Here is a 22,685-nt window from a genome sequence, read left to right on the forward strand (position 1 = left end):
CATTCGAAGTAGATGGTAAAGAAATTATACCATTTTTTGATCCTCCTCATCTAATTAAAGGTGTACGCAACAATTTGCTTAATAAAGATTTGGAAATTAATATTTCACGTACAAGTAAAAGCAGACAATTTGCTTCGTGGAAAACGATTGAATTAGCCTACAAAATTGATACCAATGTTAATAATTTTAATCGTATGTTGCCGAAAATTACGGAAGAACATGTGGTTTCTGACAAAATTAAAAAAATGAGAGTGAAAAATGCTACACAAATATTTAGTAGCACTTTCTCAGTTTATATTGGGTTGTTTTCCCATATGCAAGGTAAACATTTTTCATATATGTAACTATAAAATACAATTAGTAATAAATGGAAACATACCATCTTGCATAAGGAAATGCTTCTCAATTTGTAATTAATACTTAACATATTTTTTCAGGGCATGTTGATACGCGAATAGGTCCTTTAAGTATACCTAAAGAAGAAGCAGTTACAATGAGCGAGACACTACAGTTTTTTAACGATTTATTTGACTCCGTAAACGGATACACAACAAAGCCGGAAGCACCTTTGCGCTCAGTGGTAAAAGAGAATAGTGCTCATCACGAATTTTGGAAGGATGCCATACGGCGTTTTAAGGCAATGAGATACGTACATCCTGTTTCGAAGAAACCATTGACAAGATCTTTATGTATACAAAATTGGATTAAAAGTATTGACGCTTTTCAAGATTTATAGACAGTATTGGAAGAAAAAGATTTTAAACAATTTAAGCCACGTTACGTCAACCAAGATCTTTTGGAAAATTTCTTTGGATGTATACGCTCGACAGGTGGCAGGGATATTAATCACACTTGTACCAACTTCTGTGGAGCATACAAAGTGCTACTTATTAATAATTTATCATCGCGACATTCAATCGGACGAAATTGCGAGAATATTTGTGATGGCCATTTGTTATTCTCATTAAAAAATTTTATTTCTGAAGCACATGAAGATGACGCCAAGTTTGATGAGAAGAGAATGCGCCAAGATGAATGCGCTCACATCGTTGAAAGTCCCTCAGAAGAAATAAATGAAAACAGATGTACTTACAAGATAGAAGTGTATATAATATTGTTGCGCCCGTGCCGAGACGCCCGGTAGAGGCCCGAAAGGCAGTCGCAAAGCGCTGCGTGACGTCGAGCCTTGACGACCAGCTGTTGCGTTTGTTTGTTTACTTCTGCCGTCTGTCAGATTCTCCGCCGGGCCTTCGAACCGTTCAGACGTGTTCATGAGCCATTGTTCTATTACATTACTGCATTAAACGAGTTCTTTTCTATTTGTGTGAGTTTATTCCCGGTAACGGGATTGCGCGCCGCGTTCGCGAGTGAGTGCGTGAAGGTGTGTGCTGCGAACGCGCGGTCGAGCGCAACAATATATTAAAAAATAATTTGTTAATAAAAGCATCATTCAAGCACTGTGATGCATGTAGAGCTACTATAACAGACAGTGCAATCTTGCAACAAATACTGAAAAGGGCAAAAACTTTGGTGAAAAAATATATTACCAGATTTTGCTTTAAGTCTAAAATTAAAAGTATTATTGAACGTGAAATGGAAAAACAGTTCGATTTCACCTTTATAAAATGTCAGCAATAAAATGCACAACTGAAAAATGCAATATTGTCTACTATTGTTACTACCTGCCTTAAAAAATTTTGTACAGCAATAAATAGATGTTTTAATGGCAAATATACATCTACAACGAAAAATCCTGTTCTCATATCCGCCCAAATAAAGTATCGATCAAGGATAAAAAAAGACGTAAACCAAAATCAGGTATAATAACATATATAACATGTACATACATACTAATGTGCACACAACTATTTTTTTCATATTATAATTTATAATATTTATCATCTCATGCACAAATGTTTATTTGTGTATGTATTTGTGCAGTACAACAAAATAGAGATGCAGTACAGAAATAAAAATACTTTTTGCCAGAACAATTACAAATCAGAAATAAAGTACGATTTTGAACAAAGTAACGCACGAAGTCCAAGTCACGGATTGGAGAACAGAACAAAAGCTGAATTCAGAAACGGCCGAATTAAGTGTATATTATATTAATGGATTATTTTATATAATGGAGCGTGTTTGTAATAGCCAAACCGGTGCTTACGTGTTAGGTAACAATTAAGATTTGTATATGTAGACGTTGCTGGCGCATACGGCTTTACATCGTACATTTAAAATTATTATATACTTTTGCTAAACTTGTATACACCAAATCTAATTTTATTTTAATAAAATACTGTAAATATATATTTACATGTTTATATATAAAAATATTTGCAGTCCTTTTTATTCTAGGAAATAATCATATCTTACAGATATATAACTATTGAAACAAGAAACAGAATTTTTTTTAACTTAAAATATATTAATTATTTTGCCACGATTAAAAATTATGTAGTTTTATAGTTTTCATCAAATAAAGTCAAAAATGTGTTTGCAAAAAAAAATTCTCATTGTTTCTTGCTTCAATAATTATTTTTGTCCTTTATATTTGAATAGAAAGTATAGAGCACTTGGTGGCTACAGCTATACATATATATATGTATATCTCGATATATATATTGTGGTAGAATCGATATATGTCGCATCGATTTTAGTTCTGGATATATGCTGCATAGCCCAGATGGCAGCACAACGATCCGAGAAAAATATAAGTAGAGTGTCCACCCCCTGCTGGGAATCGAGTTTCAACAAGACGAGAATGACTATAGTGTTGTCTTAACACAGCGTCAATACACTGAAGCTATCTTGGAGCGTTTTGGCATGCAAGATTGCAAACCAGCGAGGACTCCAGTCGATACAAATGTGCAACTGCCAAAACCGTCACAAGCTAATGAAAAGATAATGAGGCAATATCCTTTCCAACGTCTCATTGGAGCATTGATGTATCTTGCGGTATCTACGAGACCAGATATCGCGTACGCGGTCAATTTCTTGAGTTAATTCAATACGAACTATTCAAATGAGCACTGGCTGGCAGCCAAAAGAATCCTCAGATACCTGAGGGGCACCGAGGGTCATGGTCTGATGTACCAAAATCAGATATACCATTGTACGGAGTAGTTGACGCAAATTGGGGTGCTAACACAGTTGACAGGCGATCATATTCTAGATACGCATTTATCCTAGCAGGAGCAGCAATATGTTGAGAAGCTCGAAAGCAACGAACTGTAGCGCTATCGAGTGTAGAGGCCAAGTATATGGCCATGTCGGAGGCCACCAAAGAGGCGATTTATCTTCAAGGCTTATTACGCGACACAGCAAGGCCATGCGACGAGACCATACTATTCAACGACAACCAGGGAGCACAGCGTTTGGTATACAGCACTGGCGTGCATCATTCAAGAACCAAACATATCGACTTGCGCCGCCATTTTATTCGAGATCATTGTGCATCGGGCGCGATTAAGCTTCAGTATATGTCTACCAATGATATGCCGGCAGACATATTAACCAAGGGATTAACCGGACATAAACACATTCAGTGCCAGGATGGTTTGGGGATGATTGATTTGCGCGAGTAACCTAGCTCGAGCCTACGACTTCGAGGGGAGGTGTTGGAGATACGAAGTGGCTCCACTCGAACTAACTGGTCGCAACATTACCGACGCCTATCTATTCTATTTTCTGATACTCATGGGTTCAGTTCAGTTCTCTTTCTGGCGTCGCACGGTTGACCACGTGTAATCATAATCGTTGTAATCATTCTATATATTAATCTGAATAAAACCGCGTTATATAGAAACAAACTCTAATTATCACCCGCCAACAAAAGCTTAAAATGGTTATTTATTTTCCTCAACTGTTCAAACTTCTTCCATCAAAAATTTATCGGAGATATTCTTCCAGAATACGAGTCAAGCGCGGTATGTGGTGCGCAAATAGAGAATTAATAGTTACAGAAGTAACGAATTACAATGTATATACGTATATACATATATTCCAGCAATTAGCAAGTTTCTACTTGCACATTTAAAAATAAATAAGAAAGCAATGTGCAGGTTTCTACTTGCACTCTTAAAAACTTAATAGAAGCAATGTGCAGGTTTCTATTTGCACACTTAAGAACTATGAGGAAGCAATGTGGAAGTTTCTACTTGCACACTTAAAAACTATGAGGAAGCAATGTGCAAGTTTCTACGTGCACTCTTAAAAATCTAAAGAAAGCAATGTGCAGGTTTCTACTTGCACACTTAAGAACTATGAGAAAGCAATGTGCAAGTTTCTACTTGCACACTTAAAAACTATGAGGAAGCAATGTGCAAGTTCCTACTTGCACATTTAATAATTATGAGGAAACAATGTGCAAGTTTCTACTTGCACACTTTTTTATTATCTTAAAACACTATTTTTTAAAGTCTCATTTATTGAGACTTGAGATGTTCTAACTTCTCCTTCCTCTTAGAAAGAGATAGTGAGAATAGTGAGTAAATTAAGGTTCAAAGTTAACCGACGTTTGTAAAATTACGACAATAGATTTTCTCGTCACTTTTGAAGTACTATTGTTGACGCGTTTTTTTTTTAAGTGGTTTCCCCTGTAGGCCTAGTCCACTAAAAAATAATATTGGGATGTAATCAATTTTTTTTATGATTATAACTATAATATTGAATTTATTTGTTAAAGAAGAAAATAAAAATATATATATATTATTATACATATAATATACTCCTAGAGACAGAGTAGAAAATATAAAATATTTTCTCTATCATTATATTTTTTACTGTATATATGTATACTGCAACCCGATTTTCCTCGGTCTCGCTAGCCGAAGAAGCGCGGCTGCAATTGGATTGACTTACCGCCAGACGATAGCTCAAAAGAGGATACCGAGGTCAGATTCCTTACGGTAATTCCTGTATCTAAAGTCTTGGACGATACCTTGCAATTGGCCGCCAGGTGCGATTATAGACGCGCACCACGTTTCGGCAATGCTCACCGTAGCCTCAATGGCCTCGTCGCGAGCTCAGGGCGTAAGTCCGCGCGAAAGAGGTGGAGGTGGAGAAGGAGCGTGACACAACCGACACACAAAATAAAGCTCGGCGATAAACAATATTAAGTAGGTATATTTCACATAATAGGCGAACAAATCGTATCGGAAAACCAGGGCCGGACGTCGCTCGAATGGCCGGTACCAACGCGGCAATCGGATCGGCCGTTAGCGCGCGCGAAGTGCGTGATATTCACGCCCGCAAGACTCCCTTCGCGAACGAAGCTCTCGAGCGAGCCCCGCAATCTCGGTCTGGATACGCGCGACCACGCGGTAACGCCAATCCGCCCCCGTCTTAATCCCCCGATTCCGAACGCACGGCGATTCTTATGCGCACGACATGAACGATTCTTATTCACCCGACATGACAATTCTCACCGACTCGATATCAACGATTCGCACACGCACGACACAATATACGCAACGCCACGCAATGGCGAACTCGCGAGATCCCTCCTCGAGCCGGCGCGACGATATTTGCCCGCGCACGCGACGCAAAATATCCGCGAGGCTCGCGATGCACCACAAGATGCCCGGCGCGGTCCCTCCCGACACGCACACGGGGCTTCCGTACACGACACGCAACAATATACCCGAATACGTAAATCTAAACACAATATGCACCGGAGTGTACCGCTCGCGGCACGCCTCCGTCCACGATTCACAAAACACGCACGGCGATAGCCGCGAATTAACTGCTAATCGTACACGAGCTTTCGAATAGGGCTTTCAGAGAGGCTTCTGGCTACGATCTCGGCCGGCCACGGGCCCGCGATCCCGACAAACAGCCGCGATAATTTTTCCGGCACCCATGACGGCGGGAGCCGGTGGCTAAGTACGGCACGCAATCAGGCCGATTCACACGGTAATCTAGTCGATATACACGCTTACTTGCGCCGACTTAAAAATTCCCTAACGGCACTTTCTGCCAAGCGTACACGGAGAGAAAAATCTTACCTCTGTTGCATGGAGAACCATGCTTATTGTTTGAGATCGCAAACGTAGCATCGCATCAAAGTAGCATCGCGTTCGGCTGCATGTCAGCACATGCACGCTTGCAATAAATTTCGTTCTCACATTTTATAAGGTGAAAGTGACTAATGTTCGCGTAAAATCGTCGCATGAAAATTGGCAAGGAAACATTCGGTATAGCATGGATCTTTCGAGATTAGCTTTCCAGAAACTTTAACATTGCCATCAATAATAAAGTCAAACAACAACGCTAGAACAAAGGAACGATCCATGTTATACACAAAGCACACGAAAACAGGTGACGACCCCGTCGGGTCGCCACGTGAAATCGGTGACGTCGGCTCCATGACGCGGGCCTCCGACGGCCAATCGCCCTCCCGAAATTCTGGGAAATCCGCAGGGAGGGAGTTTCGCCTCGGAAGCGTTAAAAGGACCGTCGCCGCGCCGCGGAAACGATTTCGCTTGCAGATCATAGAAAACCCGCTTTCGCACTCCGCTTTGCACACCGCTGTTCCGCGTTTCGAACGTTTTCGCCGCATCGCTAACCGTTGCTTCTGTGCGCGCTCCACGGCTTCCTTTGAAAAAGGGAAAAAACTGTATAGACCTGTACATATTAGACATTACTAAATATATTCGTTTATTTAGCTATTCGATACTTGTGCCTTGTTTTTGTGGTCGTCTCGTTACCTCGCGCTATCTCGCGCAACCGCGTGCTCTCGAACACTTATAACACATAACCTCTCCGCATACGTCACTAGCAAAAATCATATATACTCCTATAGTAAGAAATAACGCGTTTCGAGTACAAGAGATATCCCTACTATATTAGTGAAATCTTCATGCGTGTACGCTGTTAACGGCATGCTCGGGAAGTTGCAGTTCTTACCAACAGCGCATGTCAGCTGGTTTGCTTTGAACGCAAGAACGTCATGTCTCTCACGGAGAAAAAAATCTTACCTCTGTGGTATCAGCGCCTCTCATACATAAAAAGCATGTAACGCTGCCTTGCATCAAACGCATGAATTTGTCCGTTTAAGGCAAGGATAATATATTGTTTATTATATAGGATTGTTTATTTTATATATAAATGATATAATTAAAGTCTGTCCGGAGGAAAGTATATTTAGATTATTTGCAGATGAGACACGACCGTAAGTGTAACAGGAGAAAGTTGTGAGGAATTAGAAATAAAACTAAATATGGTGCTCGGTATACTTGAAGAATGGATGAATGTGAATATGTTAAAAATGAATGCAGATAAGACCAAATATATGATAGTTAGAAATATAAGGAAAGAAATAAAAACAGTCATAATAGTAAAAAGTTGGGATGGAACTATAATTGAGCGTGTCGAGATAACAAAACATCTGGGTGTAATTATCGATAGTAAACTCCGGAGAATCACTGTGATTATATGTTAATGAAAATAAGGAAAAAAGAGAGTTTTTTGAATAGAATAAAAAATGATATATCGGCATACACTCGATGTACTGTGTATAAGTCTATCATAGCGTCTCACTTTGAATATTGCGCAACGATGTTAATAGGCATGGGTGAGACGCAACTGAATCGACTGCAAGTGGCACAAAACCGTGCCATGAGAGTCATACTGCAATGCTCGCGATATACAAAGGTAGAATTGATGCTGCAAACCCTTAAGTTTTTCTTTTCGCTTTTTCTGAGTGTTTGCTGTCATTTTTACTTCTCCCTGAGAGTAATTATCATGAAATAATGGAAATGGATTTCCATTATTGAGCCATTCATCGTCGTATGCGAATTTATCTCCAAAATTGCAGAAAAGTTTTTTTTCCAGAAAAATAACATTTCTTATGTGTCGTCATTGTTGTTGTAGCGATTTTTTCATTTGTATTTTTGGTGGTCTCCGCAATCTTTACTTGAAAGTCGGTGTGAGTATCGACTTCGATCGGAGTGTATTCTCGATCATCTGTATGGTCAACGACATTTTCTTGTACAATTTCTTTAATAGTTATGGTTTCCTCTGTTGTATTTTTTCATCATTAATTTCGACAGGAGAAATCCCAGTATCCTTTGGGATCCATGGTATAAGGTTTTTTCCAATATGCAACCTTCTACGGCTTTTAAAATCGTGTTTATTAAAGTGAACTGCGCATAATCCTGCTTTTTGAATTAATGCCGGGGACCACTTAGATCTTAAATTTTCATTACCCGTTTAAGCATAAATGTAGTTTATATACACAAAAAAAACATCACGCATTTTCAACACGTTGCGTAAATAAATTTTATTTCATTAATCAAATAACAACAACACACAGATTGACGAATGGCTCGAGGTATCCTAATCACTTTTTTATGAAAGGTGAAAAATAATTATAATAAAACGTATTAAATGTATGTGAAAAAATTAGTAAATTTTTCAAAGTAATCTTTATTTTGTACAATTTAGAAATTCAAGAAGCCTCTTTTACGCTTAGAAAAAATATTAATTTTTTTTAATGATACTATTTTACATCTGCCTTAAAAAGAGCGATAAATTCAAGATTCACGCTGAAGATACCTCGAGCCATTCGTAGTGGCTCGCAACGGGACAGCAACTCGCGCAGATTGAAGCGTCCTGGAGATGATATTTTTTTATATATCTATAGGTATAACGTATGGTTTCTATAAATTTTTTCCTGCAAAATTCGAATTTGTTAAGAACATAGTTTAACACATATCGTTTTATAGTTATTTCAACCTAAAAGAAGCCGAAAAATGATCTTTTTGGCACATTTAAGTACAGATATCTCCAAAACCTGACGTGATAGAGCAATTCGGGAAACAGATTCGGTTTCAGCACGTCAAAATCCTTCGGAAACAACTATTGAAATCTGAGGGTGAAAAAAATCGAAATTTGTCGGCTTGTGTATAATAATACTATTTAATAATGATTGCAAGAAAATATTATTTTTAACACTACAAAATATAAATAAATCAATAAAATTTTTATTTATTTTTATGTGTACATATTGTTACTCTAATATAAATAAATGTATGTTGTCTAAAACAAATACTCCGATAGGAAAACATTTACAAAAGTGTGACGAGAAATCTGAATGAAACTTAAAATGCTGCAATTATGTGTATATATGTGTATATATTTCGAATACATGTAGAAATGTAATTTTTTCATTACATATAGAAAAATATTTACACAATGAATTTTTAAATAATACGTCAGTAATACAGTAGCGTTATGGAAAATCATCTTAATGTAATCATTATGTTTAATATTTTATTATGGTAAACTTTAAAACTGTGTTCGGAATCAAATCTATTACACCGCGTGAAATAAATTAGTAATAAATTCTTCGCTTCGGATATTAATATATAATTTCTGTTTCGTAATATTAAATGTAGTAGATATTTTGTTCCGGAAATAAACGGCATATTTCTTGAAAATAGGGGTTCAAAACGTTGCTTGTTTTTGCCTGTGCCGGCTCTTCCCTGTGTCTCGAGGCCTTAATGCGCGAGGTAAACACCCAGGGCGAAGCGAAAGACGTCGGCGAAAGCAGCTGATCGACACCGAGATCAGCTGAGCCGTTGACATTAGTCAAAATTACCGTTTTCTTGGGCTGTCGACAGTTGATTAATCCTGCGAACTTTTTGGTTCGTTGCCCCGGGTCCGGAGTTCGAGAAATGTCGCGACAATAAAACCTCGGACTTCCGCGCGCGGGTTGCACTCGATCTAAATCTTCTCTCGGTGTGATTACAAATATGATTCCGTATTCTAATTGTACGATTTCGTACTGAATACATATCTTTTGTTGAAGCTCACGCTTTCGCTGCTCGCTTATTTCGCGAGAAAGTCGCTGCTTTACCAAAACACAACATTTAAAGCAGTAAAGTGTTGATAAATTGAAGTCTTTTTGTTAAAACAGAGAATACTTTATTTTGCGAAAGTCGCTGCTTTACCAAAACACAACATTTAAAGCAGTAAATCGTACCTATGTAGGTTAGTGACGCGCTTTAAAAATATTTAAGTGTTTAAAGCGCGTCAACTAACCTATATATGCACCATATATGCTATATTTTCCAAACTTTTTTGTTAATAACTTTTTAACGAATAGCGAGCGACGGCTAAAACCTTCTGAAGGTCACTCGGGAGGGTGACCTTGACAATATATGTCAAAGTCAAGGTCATCGGCAGGTGGGGTCTTTTTATGCACATTTACCGAAAGTAAAAACGACCGCTTTGATTTAAATCAATAGAGAGGATGAATTCCATGATAAAAATGCTATAATTATTAATTAATGTTAATCTTAAACTTCCTTTTAATTTACAAACAATTAGAATCAAAAGCCATGCGATCCATGCTTAGGTCTTTGACAGCCTTATATTAGTTTCTGTATACATATATGTCTATATATATACTGTATATTATATGTATATATATAGACATATATGTATACAGAAACTAATATAAGGCTGTCAAAGACCTAAGCTTGGATCGCATGGCTTTTGATTCTAATTGTTTGTATATCGTTACGATCCTATTTCTCCCATTATTATTCCTTTTAATTTATTTTATCTTTCGACGGATTTGTTATGTAACGAGATTATTATGATGTATTACAGTTAATTAGAGGAATTTATTTGATTGATTGAAAAAGTCTCTGTAAAGCACGAAACGTTCGTTATTTTGACGGAATATTAAATTGCATTATTTAGAATCCTGTTGTTTGGTTATTGGCTCTTGTCCTTGTTTTATCTAAGACATACGAGCTTTATCTACGTACATATTTTTTAATTTATACATATTAAAATTATTGCAATGTTAAAAAAAAACTAATTTTTTACATTATCTCATAACGGAAAAGACCACCACCTTTTCGTGGTTTCCGTTGAACAACAATATGTACGTAATCTATTCGTAAAAGTGAAATACACAGAACTGTTATTGCAAAAATTTGTTTTTTAATTTTACTATATTTTACAAGACATAGTAACTTGTGCCAATGTCAAATAATTAATGAAATAAAATTGCTTAAAGTTTCCATGTGCGTAATCTATCGAACCGGTAGAAGCAATTTTCTAATAGTAAACGTGGACGAGCGAGTAAGACGATTGGATAGAATGCTGAAGGTCTCAAAAGTTCGAGTCCTGGTTTATTATATAATAACAATGTATTGTTATTATATAATAATAAAGACAATATATTTTGTAATTTTTAAAAATAATTTCTTATTTTTTTATGAGCAAATCGTTAACTTTCTTAAAGTTGTTAAAAAATATGCGAATAATTTTAATGATTGTTAAATAATTTTCCTACTTTATATATATATATATATATATATATATATATATATATAATATCAATAATTATCAGAGTAATTAATAAGTACGACAAGACCTAGGTGTGCGCGCGCGCGACCGCGAGCGCCGAAAAAGAAGCCTAGCACGATTCTCGCCGGTTCACGGCGGACCGAGCGTCGAGCATCTGACATCACTGCATTTACTGCTGAAATCTGGCATCGCTGCAAAATTAGCCTAGCACGTTTCTCGCTCCGCGCTCCTCTCGCGTCTTGGCTCTGCTCGGCTCTGTTCGGCTCTGCTCGGTTCTCGTGGTTGCTTGCCTTGCGTTTAGAGTTCACGTAATAGAAGAAACGAAGAAAGCGGAAATGAATAAAAAAAGTCATGAAAAGGATGGGCAAGAAGATCTGAGGAGGAGTCTAGAGAGAAAGAAAGCGGAAGATAGAAGAAGTGAGAGGAAGAAGCAAGAAAAGGAAGAAGCAGATAGAAAAAAAAGGTTAGAATATTGTTATTCTTTATTTTTAGATTAGATTTTTATAGATTTCCATTCTTAAAAAAGCCGTGTTAAATTGAATAGAATCGTTGCCTCTTTTCCACAATGTTGATTCTTTCATTGTGCTCACTTCGTACTGCGAGATTATTGTCAGCACAAGGATACCATAAGGGTGCAGTCCATTTACTTAATGCTACAAATCCTTCGAAACATTTTTCTTCATCTTCCTTTTAATTCCAAAAAAAAGGAAAAGAACAGTTCGAAGAATTTGTAGCGTTAAGTGGACCACAGCCTAAATTGTATTTTGGTAGCTCAAACGTCAGGTTATCGTAACTAGGTTGTTGAAAAAAAATTATATATATATATTTTTTATATGTAAACGTGTATTAATAACACCAAAGCACAAAAATATAAAAAAAAAATTTTTGTGTAAATTTATAAATTATTATTAATAATTTTATCGACGTAAAAATTCAAGTTTTGTGATCATGAAACGCTACGCAATTAGCGTACGGGCTCGTGACGTCACGATGTTACATGGTCACGCCGCGAAGACTGGATACGATGTGTATAAAATAAGCTCTCCAAATCGACTGATAATAAATTCGATCATTTAGCCGAATTTCAACGGAGAATGTGTGAACAAGGCTTCGTGAAAGCAAATAGCAATAATTTGCCGCAAATTAACATGTTTGCGGTGTTAGAATTTCTCAAAGATGATGATCGTTTCAATGCTCCAGAAATACGTTGTGCCAAAGCTTCATTGTAAGTATACGTTTGTAATAATTACGTTTCAATGTATAACTGCTCATTCCAAATAACATTACTACGAGATTTTTATCGTAAATTATTTAAAGGAACTATCGTGAGAGCTATGGAGATGCAGCTTTAGGTTATGTCCAAGTAAAACGTGAAGGAGACCTCTGCATTGTGAAATGTCGAGTATGTCCTGAACATAGGGTTCGGAGCAAAGCATATTCAACAACATTAATCATTAATGAAGTAACAGAAAAAATCATAGACGTTCAGTGTCATGATTGCGCAGCAGCAACAAGTATCTATGAATATATGCAATAAAAAGTGATGCGTTTTTACCTGTTCTCATTGCCATGCGTTCCTTAAAATTTGTCTTACATTACAGGTGGATGTAAACATGCTTTAGCAGTTCTCATGTGGGTACATCGAAGGAGCGAAGACCCTGCGCCTACAGAAATAACATGCTATTGGAAAAAATCTTGTTTGTCAGGTGTAGGAACGGCACTCAAATATGTCAAAGTCAAAGATTTAGTCATTCAGAAAGTACATAAACTAAAACGAACATCCATTCCCGATAATAGCACTTTCTTACACGACGTTCTAGAACTGGCAGAAAGTAAACAAATTGACTGTCAAATTTCACGACTAGAGGTTGACTTGAAATGTCTGAAAACAAATAATTTATTGTTGCACTGACTCCTTTTAAAATTTTATTTAAATGGAGGTCTGATGTCAGGAAATTTTCTTACTTTTGCCAGTTCTGAGATGACTCAAGTTTTATGCGATGAAGCTGAACAATTGACACAAAACCAGAGGGATTGCCCACTGTGGTACGAACTCCGATACGGGAGAATTACAGCTTTTAAGCTGTACAAAGCAGCACATTGTACAACAAATAGTGAGTCGTTTGTTAAACAGGTAACAGGGGTGAGTAAGGTGCATGAAACAAGTGCAATGTTACGAGGAAAGGACTTGGAAAAACTAGTGCTGATAGAAGTAAAGCGCGAACTAGATACACGAGTTAAGAGTGCTGGACTGTATCTATCACCAAATCATCCAGCTCTTGGTGCATCACCTGATGGTATGACCAACGAATACATTGTAGAAACAAAATGTCCGTTGAATGAAAAAGCGTTGGAAAGATTCTTGTCAAAAGATAAAATTATCAATTCAAAGTGCGTAGCACAAATGCAATTAGAAATGTTAGTTACAGGAAAGAAAAGAGGATTATTTTGTGTGGCTGATTCAGGCTTTGAAAATACAAAAAAAAAGTGCACATGCAGTGGCTTGCATACGATGTAGAAGTAGCACAGGATTTAGTCAAAAAGGCAATGCTGTTTTGAGAAAGAAATATAATTCCATTGTTATTATCTTCTGTACAGAAGTAAGGTATCAATGTATAAAACTATATATGTAACAAAATATATAATATATTCAGAATTATTACCCACTTGTGTGTATGTGTGTGTGTGTCATACTATTTTTTTATTATTGGTGAATGTAAATTTATTAACGCCGAGGCAATCACGATAATGTCATCAGTGTAAGATAACATACTACGGTTTATAACAGCATGTGGCTTTAGAAAATCGAATTCACGCAATCTCCCAATGACACGTTCTACGTGGATCCGTAAGCTAACAATGCGCTTGGTTTCCAAAACCTCAGATTTCGTAGGTTTATGTGTAGACGATACGCTTGGTAGTTTTATTAACTCGCAATGTTTTTCTGCTAATAAAGATTCAATATTTTTAAAACTTCGGTCCGCCATAACAGCACATTTTTCAGGAAGCTGATCTAGTATACCACACTTCTCAAACAATAATACATCTGATATTCTACCTCCATATCCAGTAGAAATGAAATTGATAAAGCCATCCGGTCCACAAGATATGAAATACTTTATCGTGTTACACTTTTTATATTCAGACCGAGTCAAGGCTTGATTTACGGGATCACTCGGTTTTTCGATTTGTATTTCCAGAGCATCTACTATGGACTGGACATGATTGTATGAGCTTCGAAAAGGAATAGGCAAAGTTTTTTTAACTAAGTCAGGATTTGGGAAGAAAATCAAAGTTTTTAGTAAGTGACTGAGTATTGGAACAGTTTTGTTGAAAACTATACTTGCATTACTAGGACTCATACAGAATTGTTCAGCCAGTCGTTCTAACGTATCTTGTCTTCTTCATCTTCATCTTCATTAAACATAACTGTATATTTTGGATACTTACATTACCTTTCGTGCTCAAAAGATGCAACAGTGATTTCCATTCGTTTGGAATCCCTAGGTACGCTTTCATGTTGGTACTTATGAAATAGTTTGTTACATTTAATATGTCACGTTTATATTTATTTGGGCTACTAGGATTATCGAGACTCGTTTGGTCGCTAAACATATAATAATCATGAGAACTATTTATATCTATCGATGTAGTTGTAGTGCTTGTCGATATGGTGTCATTTGCATAGGACATCTTAGAAATAATAGGTTTTGTCGGAGAAGTTGCAACATTCGTACAAATGGGTAATTTAATCGGGGAACAACATTTATTTACAGTCGATACTGAAATGTTGCACGTTGTATAAACGCTACGATAATGTGGTCGAATTTTGACCAGTACGCCAACACTGTGCTGCATCATGGAAGTCTGTATTCCGACGTCTCTTCTTGTATCCGCAACTTCCTGTATTTCACACACAGTGAAAGTTTGTTCAGCTCGAGATTTGAGACCGAGTTCATTTATCGCAAGCTTATTTAAGGCAGCAGTTATATTGGAATCCCTTATATTCTGTTCCGATGCATCTGCAGCATTTGTCGAAGAAGACTCGAATGCTTCTGTAAGGATCTCGTTTATTTCCGCTCGTCTTTGTCGTTTTTCTGCTACTATACGTGGAGTTGAACATGTTCTACGTTTACGGTCGGGCTGGCATTCGAATTTATGTGGAATAACGTTTTTTCTAATTTTTATTGGACCTCCCATCATCATGTAATACTGATAATTTTCCATATCCTCTCGCAGCTATAAATATAAAACATTTATAAACATTTAAATTTAAAACAATTAGATTAAGTTATTAATAGATAAAATCCTATCAAAAAAATAATAATTGAACAATTTAACATATACTTAGGCTGCAAAAACTTACATTGAAATGGTCTTCACAGCAAAAAATGTTCGATTTGCTGTTTTTTATGTTGTCTCTCCGAACGGCATTAAACCATTTTTTACGAAGTTTCACGTCTTGTGGTACTGTCGCGAACACTTTATTTGGTGTACTTTTTGTTGTAGTACCACAGAGATGGACGAAACACGTTCTATACATTTTAATTGTTGCCATTTCTATTAAAAACTCAAAATCTCAACAGATATCGTATACGGCATGTAAGATTGTGACGTCACAGACCGCTTGGGTAACTTCGGGCGTGATCGGCGCGTCATCGGCTATGAGTTTAAATTAATATTTGTAACGATGCGCCCCGAAACGCATCATTCCCGGCGAACATCAGCCGGATGCTGCCCGGCCGAACACCCGCCGGGCGAGACAAGGCACGATGTGTCTTTTTTTAAACTATCCATCGCGCGTATTAGTCCGCAAACGGACTTAGCGCGGCAGCCGATTCGGAGCGCCGAGCGATGCCGAAAACAGCCAAGAGCCGCCAAACGCAATCGCGGGGTCGGGACGCCGTACTTCCCGAACGCTCCGCCGCTTCATCCCGGCGCGCGCGATTGCCGTCGCGAATACCCCCGCCACGCCAACACGCCGTCGCGGGCGTATATAAACCGAGCAATGTTGCTCAGTTTTAGATTCCGCCGTGAGCCAGCAAACCGATCCGACCGATTCTCCGCTGCTCACGAATCCCGAAATCCCACAGTCGAACAACCAAGAGGTAGAAAGTGTTCTCTGCCTCTGCCGAGTAAAGTATCTAGGCGGTTGACTCGAACTCCCTTACGAACACCTGTGACACCGGAGTGAACCAGGGTAAGAGAGTCCTTCTCTTACTCGCCAAGGGTCTTGGCCACCCGGTGCCACCTTCCGCCTACACGAATCGGTGCGCCAGGAGATAGAGAGTACTTCTCTATCTCTGCTAAGGGTCTTAGCCGCTCGATATCGTGTCCCATCGCGACCCAACGCCTTACGCGCTCACTGTCGCCGCTATCCAAGCCTGCGACACCGCGTCACCCGCGCCGAAATCGTACGCCGTACTTTAGCGAGCCCGCGCGCCCGCCGATCTACGAAACTCCGCGATCTCCGTGTATCGTCGTTTTACCGGCGTCCGCACACTCCGCGATATCTGTACGTCACCGCCCTTGTAACCGCGCCCGCGATCTATTATACGTATCCACCGACTCCGCGATCACTGTATACCGCCGCTATCGTAGCAGCGACCGCGATCTTCGGTATATATCCACCGCTCTCGCGAGCACCTCTATGTATTTACGCTTAATTGAATAAACCTTATTTTGTTTTGTTATATTTTAACCGAGTCTTGTGTCTTCCTCCGCGCCTACTCCGAACCCTGACCAGCCGCGAGCTAAATCCGCGCTTCGGAAGCTAGGTTGTTTTATATTTTATAAAATCTATATCTCCGTTAATATTACGAAAAACATCAGGACGCAATCACGGGAATAATATCTCGGCACAACCGATGCCGCGTAGATAAGTGTCCGGACGTGAATCGCGAGTAGCGTAATTACACCAGCGCGAACAACCGTCTGACGCAATGGATACTATCACGCAATAAATGCTCGGCCGGGTGAATTACTACGCACAACGAGACACGCGGGCGTGAACGCAAAGGGCGCGAGAAATGGCGCACTCGCGATATTGAACGTCGTTAGAAACGCGCCTACCGCGATCTCCAGGAGTTTATCGATTTTGGTCGCGATCCTACGGCCACAAAACCATTCCGGTGCCCCTCGCTTTCGTTGTCAATCGCTAAGTACGCCTGGTCGGCGAATACGTTAATTATCGCGAATCATTCCGAGCGAGAGCGCGACCCGGGGAGCAGTGTCGTGGCTTTACATAAAAGATTACCGAGGCAACCTTACCGTAGGTCGATTCCCTCCTGAGGGTTCTCGTCGTCGTCCCAAGGGCTGAACGGATCACCGCCAGGAATCTTACACGCCTGAAAGGGCGACTTAAGTTCGCAAGACAGAGTACAACGGTTCGCAGTTACGTGCGTCGGCGATCGAGAACGGCTCAAAATGCTCTCGAAATTTCGCTCGATGGCAAAATCGATAGCGTACCCCACCCCGGGCGTACGCGGCCCCGCAACGCTATCGCGCGAACCAATAGGGGATAAGCTCGCAAGTTCGCGGTGTCTCCTTGCACAGGGCCGTTAGTCACGGCTTTTCGCAGGGCGCTCGACGGCCCTTCGTTCGCGCGGCGAATTTTCGGGATTCTTTCCGGCAGCGGACAGGACGTGATTGCCTTCGTGTTTCTCCTCTTCGGTCCGGGGATGGTGGCTATCCAGCCCGGAATCCGGTTAGTAGCGTAATGCCCGTATCACACTAGCGATTGACGACTGCGTCTGCGTTTGCGTTTGCGTTTGCGTTTGCGTTTGCGTTTGCGTTTGCGTTTGCGTTTGCATTTGCGTTTGCGTTTGCGTTTGCGTTTGCGTTTGCGTTTGCGTTTGCGCTTGCGCTTGCGATTAGCTATTTGTCTCACATAGTGATTGCAAGCGACGGACGACTGATCGTGTATACATGAGAATTAAAAAATTGAAAATTGTGGGGAAAAAATACATTTTTATACTTGCAAACACAACTATTTTAAGTTTACTGATTATATGAAAAATGGATCGGTACAGGAAGAAGAGAATATGCGCTATTTTGATGTTTCTAATTTTGAGGCATGAAAAAGAGAGACAAGCATTTCGTAAAAAAAGAATATGGGTTAAACCATGGGTAGCTAGAAGGACACAAAAAGGTTGTTTCCGTAATCTTTTTTTGGAGTTACAACTAGAAGATCCAGAGAAGTATCGCAGGTAGGTATAAAATCTTTTTTTCTGTGACTATGTATAGGTTATAATATAATCAACAGAATGTGATTTAACTATAAATTGTTAATTAATCGCTTTCAATAATACTAAATTTTTCTGTCAGATGTCTTCGTATGACCCCAGATATGTTTGAAGATCTTGTGGAAAAATTGAGCCCATTAATTAAAAGGCAGGATACACACCTTCGGCAAAGTATCTCACCTGCAGAAAGGCTTGCTGTGACATTACGTCATTTAGCAACAGGTTGTAGAACAAGTCTGCTTCAAGCAAGTTACATATTTTACCTATTTTCCATTATGAAACAATTCTGTTGTCAGTTGTACAGGCAAAAGTCAAGAATCATTATCTTATCATTTTCGTCTTGGGCAAAGCACTATATCAGGAATTATGAAGGATACTTGTCGTGCCCTCATTTCTGTTTTGCAAGAAAAACATCTTAAATTTCCCGACAGTGAATTAGCTTGGAAAGTAATTGCTCATGATTATATGTGTTCGAGATCCGTCGAACTTTCCTACGCGAAACATCGGCTCGAAAACATTATTATATTTCACATCGAGAAATACCGATGTTTATGTGGTTCGAGCTCTATCGAACTTGGGCGAAACATACGTTCCCCGCGATCCCCGGCCCTCGAAGCCCATCGATCGCGATCACGCGTTACTAGAGTGCTCCCTTATTTGTCGAAGCACGGAAACGGCTGTTGTGACGCGTAATATGACCATACGGACGAATAGCGATTCAGCTCTCATCGCGCGTTCGTTCCTGAAAAACAACCCTCTTGAGTAAACGGCGAATTCGCTCGCCGGACAGTCAGTCGTTGCTGAGGATTCCTAGCCTCAAGTCGTGGGCCAGAACTTATAGCCAAAAGTCGTCGCGTATCAATCCTCGTCTAAAGATAGCACGGCTCTCTCCCTCTAAAATCGCGGCTTGAATCGCTACTCGCTCGTTTCGTCTCAAAGTGCGGATCTAAGATACTTATAGTTCTTCATTAAGTGTACTACTTAGCGAGGGGTCCGAAAACTTCCGCTCGTGCTCCGCTCAAGATTTCCGTTCGACGCGTACAAGATCTCCGCTCCGCGAGAGACTTCGACACGAGAAGCCGAGACAAGATTTCCGTTCGCGATACCTGGCAGAAAGTACGAACGACTCAGAAGATTTCCGGATCCGCGGCGCACGATCTGTTGTTCCCCCTCGCGTCTTTTCCGTTCTTGAAATAAAGACTATATATTTCTTTGTGCAATCTGTGTTCCGAGTGCTTTAATCCTCATTCCTCCCGCGAATTTACGACTCGCGTTACACACGCTTCTCGCTCAACTCTGAGCGGAATCCAGATTCAGGGCGACCGTCAAAAAGCAACGCCCGAACATTTTGGTCCTTCGAGCCGGATAGAAGCGTGTGGATGGTCGAGTGTGTGACAAGTGTGCATATTCGTCACCATGTCCGAGCATCTCGAGAAACAGCTGCAGTTTAAACGTTCGATCGAGCGTTATCTCGATAATTTCAAGAAAATCGGAAAGGGGAACTTAACCCCGGCGAAAGTGCGTTCCCGCAATTAATCTCTAAAGGAGCTCTGGGCTCCGTTCTTCGACGGCCACGCAGATCTCCTGCATCGGATTCCTGAATTGAGCCGAGCAGCCCTGAGCTACTTCCAGGACAACGCCTTCGACACGACTCTCGCAGCCTATCAACACGCCCTCGACTACATGACGGAGTGCCTGGAGGAATTGGAGCCGGTCGTGAGTCCGAACCCTATTTTCTCGAGTTCGCGATCGAATTTAACGGTACCGGCGTTCTCTCTCTCACATCTGCCTCCGATTAAATTGCCTTCGTTCGATGGCGACCACGACGACTGGGAGACGTTTTGCGATAGATTCACCGCGTTAATTAAAAATAACAAAGATCTCAATGATTTCGCGCGCATGCATTTTCTCGCTTCATGTTTGAAGGGTCGCGCGGCCGAGTGCATCGCAAATATCTCGATTACCGCGGATAATTTCGCCATTGCATGGCAAGCTCTCATCGCGCGGTACGAGCACAAACGAAGGTCTCTTAATTTGCATCTTTCTACTCTAATTGAGTTACCGAAAATCACGCGCGAGTCTGCTTCAGATTTACAGACATTGTACGATAAAGTCAGTACCGCGGTAGCTTCTCTTAAAAATCTAAAGCGCCGACCTGATAAATTGTGGAACGATATTCTCGTTCACCTCATCGTACATAAATTAGATCCGATAACGCGTAAAGCGTGGAGTGTAAAATCGAGCGATACCGATGATCTGCAATCATACGAAGACCTTTGTCGGTTTCTCAAATCTCGTACCCGCGCGCTCGAAGACTGTGCGATCGGTTCCTCAAGCAAAACCGCGTCGAAATCTGCGAACTCGTCGCGAGTGCACGCCGCAAACGCCTCCGCCAACGACTCGACTCCGTGTCCTTTACGTAAAGCGTCACACTTCATAAATCTGTGTCCTTCGTTTATAAGCAAGAATGCGAGTCAGCGTCGAGAGGTAATTAAACAACACAAAAGGTGTTTTAATTGCTTAAGTACCAAACACTCCGTGCAGGATTGCAAAAGTAAATATTCTTGTCGCATATGTCATAAAAGGCATCACTCTCTGCTGCATTCTGACTCGGACTCTTGCTTCAGTGCCACAGGCGCTGTCTCTAACGACATTTCGTCCTCAAAGGACAATGCGGCGATTAACTGCTCGTCGCCTCAAGCCTCTGACTCGAAATCGGAGGTCAACTCTCTTTTTGCGGCGGCGAAAAATCGCTCGCCGATTCTATTGGCGACAGCGTGGATCACGGTCCGCAGTTCGTCCGGCCGTACCGTCGTCGTCAGAGCGTTACTCGACCAGGGCTCCGAGATGACGTTCATCTCGGAGAACTTGGCGCAAACCTTGCGAGTCAAACGGATTCGCATGCCGATCTCGATTTCCGCCGTCGGCGGAATTAACGCCGGGACATTTCAAAACACGACACGCATATTCATTTCGCCGCGCGTGTCTCTCGTCCCGTCACTCTCGACTACGGCGCTCATTCTCCCGTCCGTAACCTCCTACATTCCGAAACGCAACACGGATATTTCGTCCATCTCATATCTCTCCGACTTACCGCTAGCCGACACGGATCCGACGAGTCGCGATCCAATCAATCTCATTATTGGAGCGGATCTCTATGGTGAGATTATTTTCGACGGCGTGCGTAAAGGGGGAATCGGGCAACCTATCGCGCAAAATTCTCTATTCGGATGGGTCATCTCCGGACCCGTCAGTTTAGCCGCGTTTCCTGAACAATCCTCAGCGAAAGTTCCTCTAATCTCAACGCATCATATTTGCTCTCTCTCGCTGGAGAAAGAACTCCGCCGGTTCTGGGAAATCGAGAAGTTTTTGCAGCGATCCGCTCTTACACAAGAAGAGAAGGATTGCGAAGAGCATTTCCGCTCGACTCATTCTCGCAATTCAGAGGGACGCTACGTCGTGCGTTTCCCATTTAAGAAAGGACCTCCTATCAAAATCGGAGAGTCTCGAGTTCAAACCGAGAAAATGTTAAATTCGCTAACTCGTCGACTTCGTGACAAACCGGAAGTTATGAAAGAATATCAGAACTTTCTCGACGAGTACGAACGTCTCGGACACATGCGACCGTTATCTCCCGCACAAGACAACGAACAAAGCGTCTATCTTCCACACCACGAGGTGATTCGGGAAGATAGCGTTACCACACGTCTCCGCGTCGTGTTCAACGCGTCAAGCGTCACCTCTAACGACCTCTCTCAACGACCACTTGCATATTGGTCCGAAAAAGCAAACCGATATTTCCGCAATAATTGCGCGGTGGCGCAGATACAAGTACGTTTATTCGGCGGATATCGCGAAAATGTATCGCCAAATTCTCGTCGATTCGCGCGATATAAATTACCAAAGAATTTTATGGAGACGATCTTTTCACGACGCGATAATTACTTTCCTGTTGCTAACCGTGACTTATGGCCAAACCTGCGCGCCCTTTCTTGCCCTTGCCGTTCTCGAGCAATTAACTATCGACGAGGGTAAACACTTTCCCCTCGCCATTCCGATTCTCAGAGAAGATATTTACATTGACGATGCCGTATTCGGAACTGACGACAAGCC

General features: G+C 40.6%; 2 pseudogenes across 1 annotated transcript; one reads left to right on the top strand and one right to left on the bottom strand.

The window, feature by feature from the left end:
• Nucleotides 1-12,301: 12,301 nt before the first annotated feature.
• LOC143908885 (uncharacterized) lies at nucleotides 12,302-13,984 on the top strand (annotated as a pseudogene). Its single transcript, XR_013260289.1, has 3 exons — nucleotides 12,302-12,553; nucleotides 12,646-12,842; nucleotides 12,930-13,984. The product of XR_013260289.1 is annotated as an uncharacterized LOC143908885 (transcript).
• LOC143908884 (uncharacterized) lies at nucleotides 12,558-16,006 on the bottom strand (annotated as a pseudogene).
• Between the last annotated feature and the right edge of the window lie 6,679 nt (nucleotides 16,007-22,685).

Source organism: Temnothorax americanus, unplaced genomic scaffold, assembly GCF_048541705.1.
Source record: "Temnothorax americanus isolate GAGA-0224 unplaced genomic scaffold, ASM4854170v1 Scaffold119, whole genome shotgun sequence".
Taxonomy (NCBI): domain Eukaryota; kingdom Metazoa; phylum Arthropoda; class Insecta; order Hymenoptera; family Formicidae; genus Temnothorax; species Temnothorax americanus.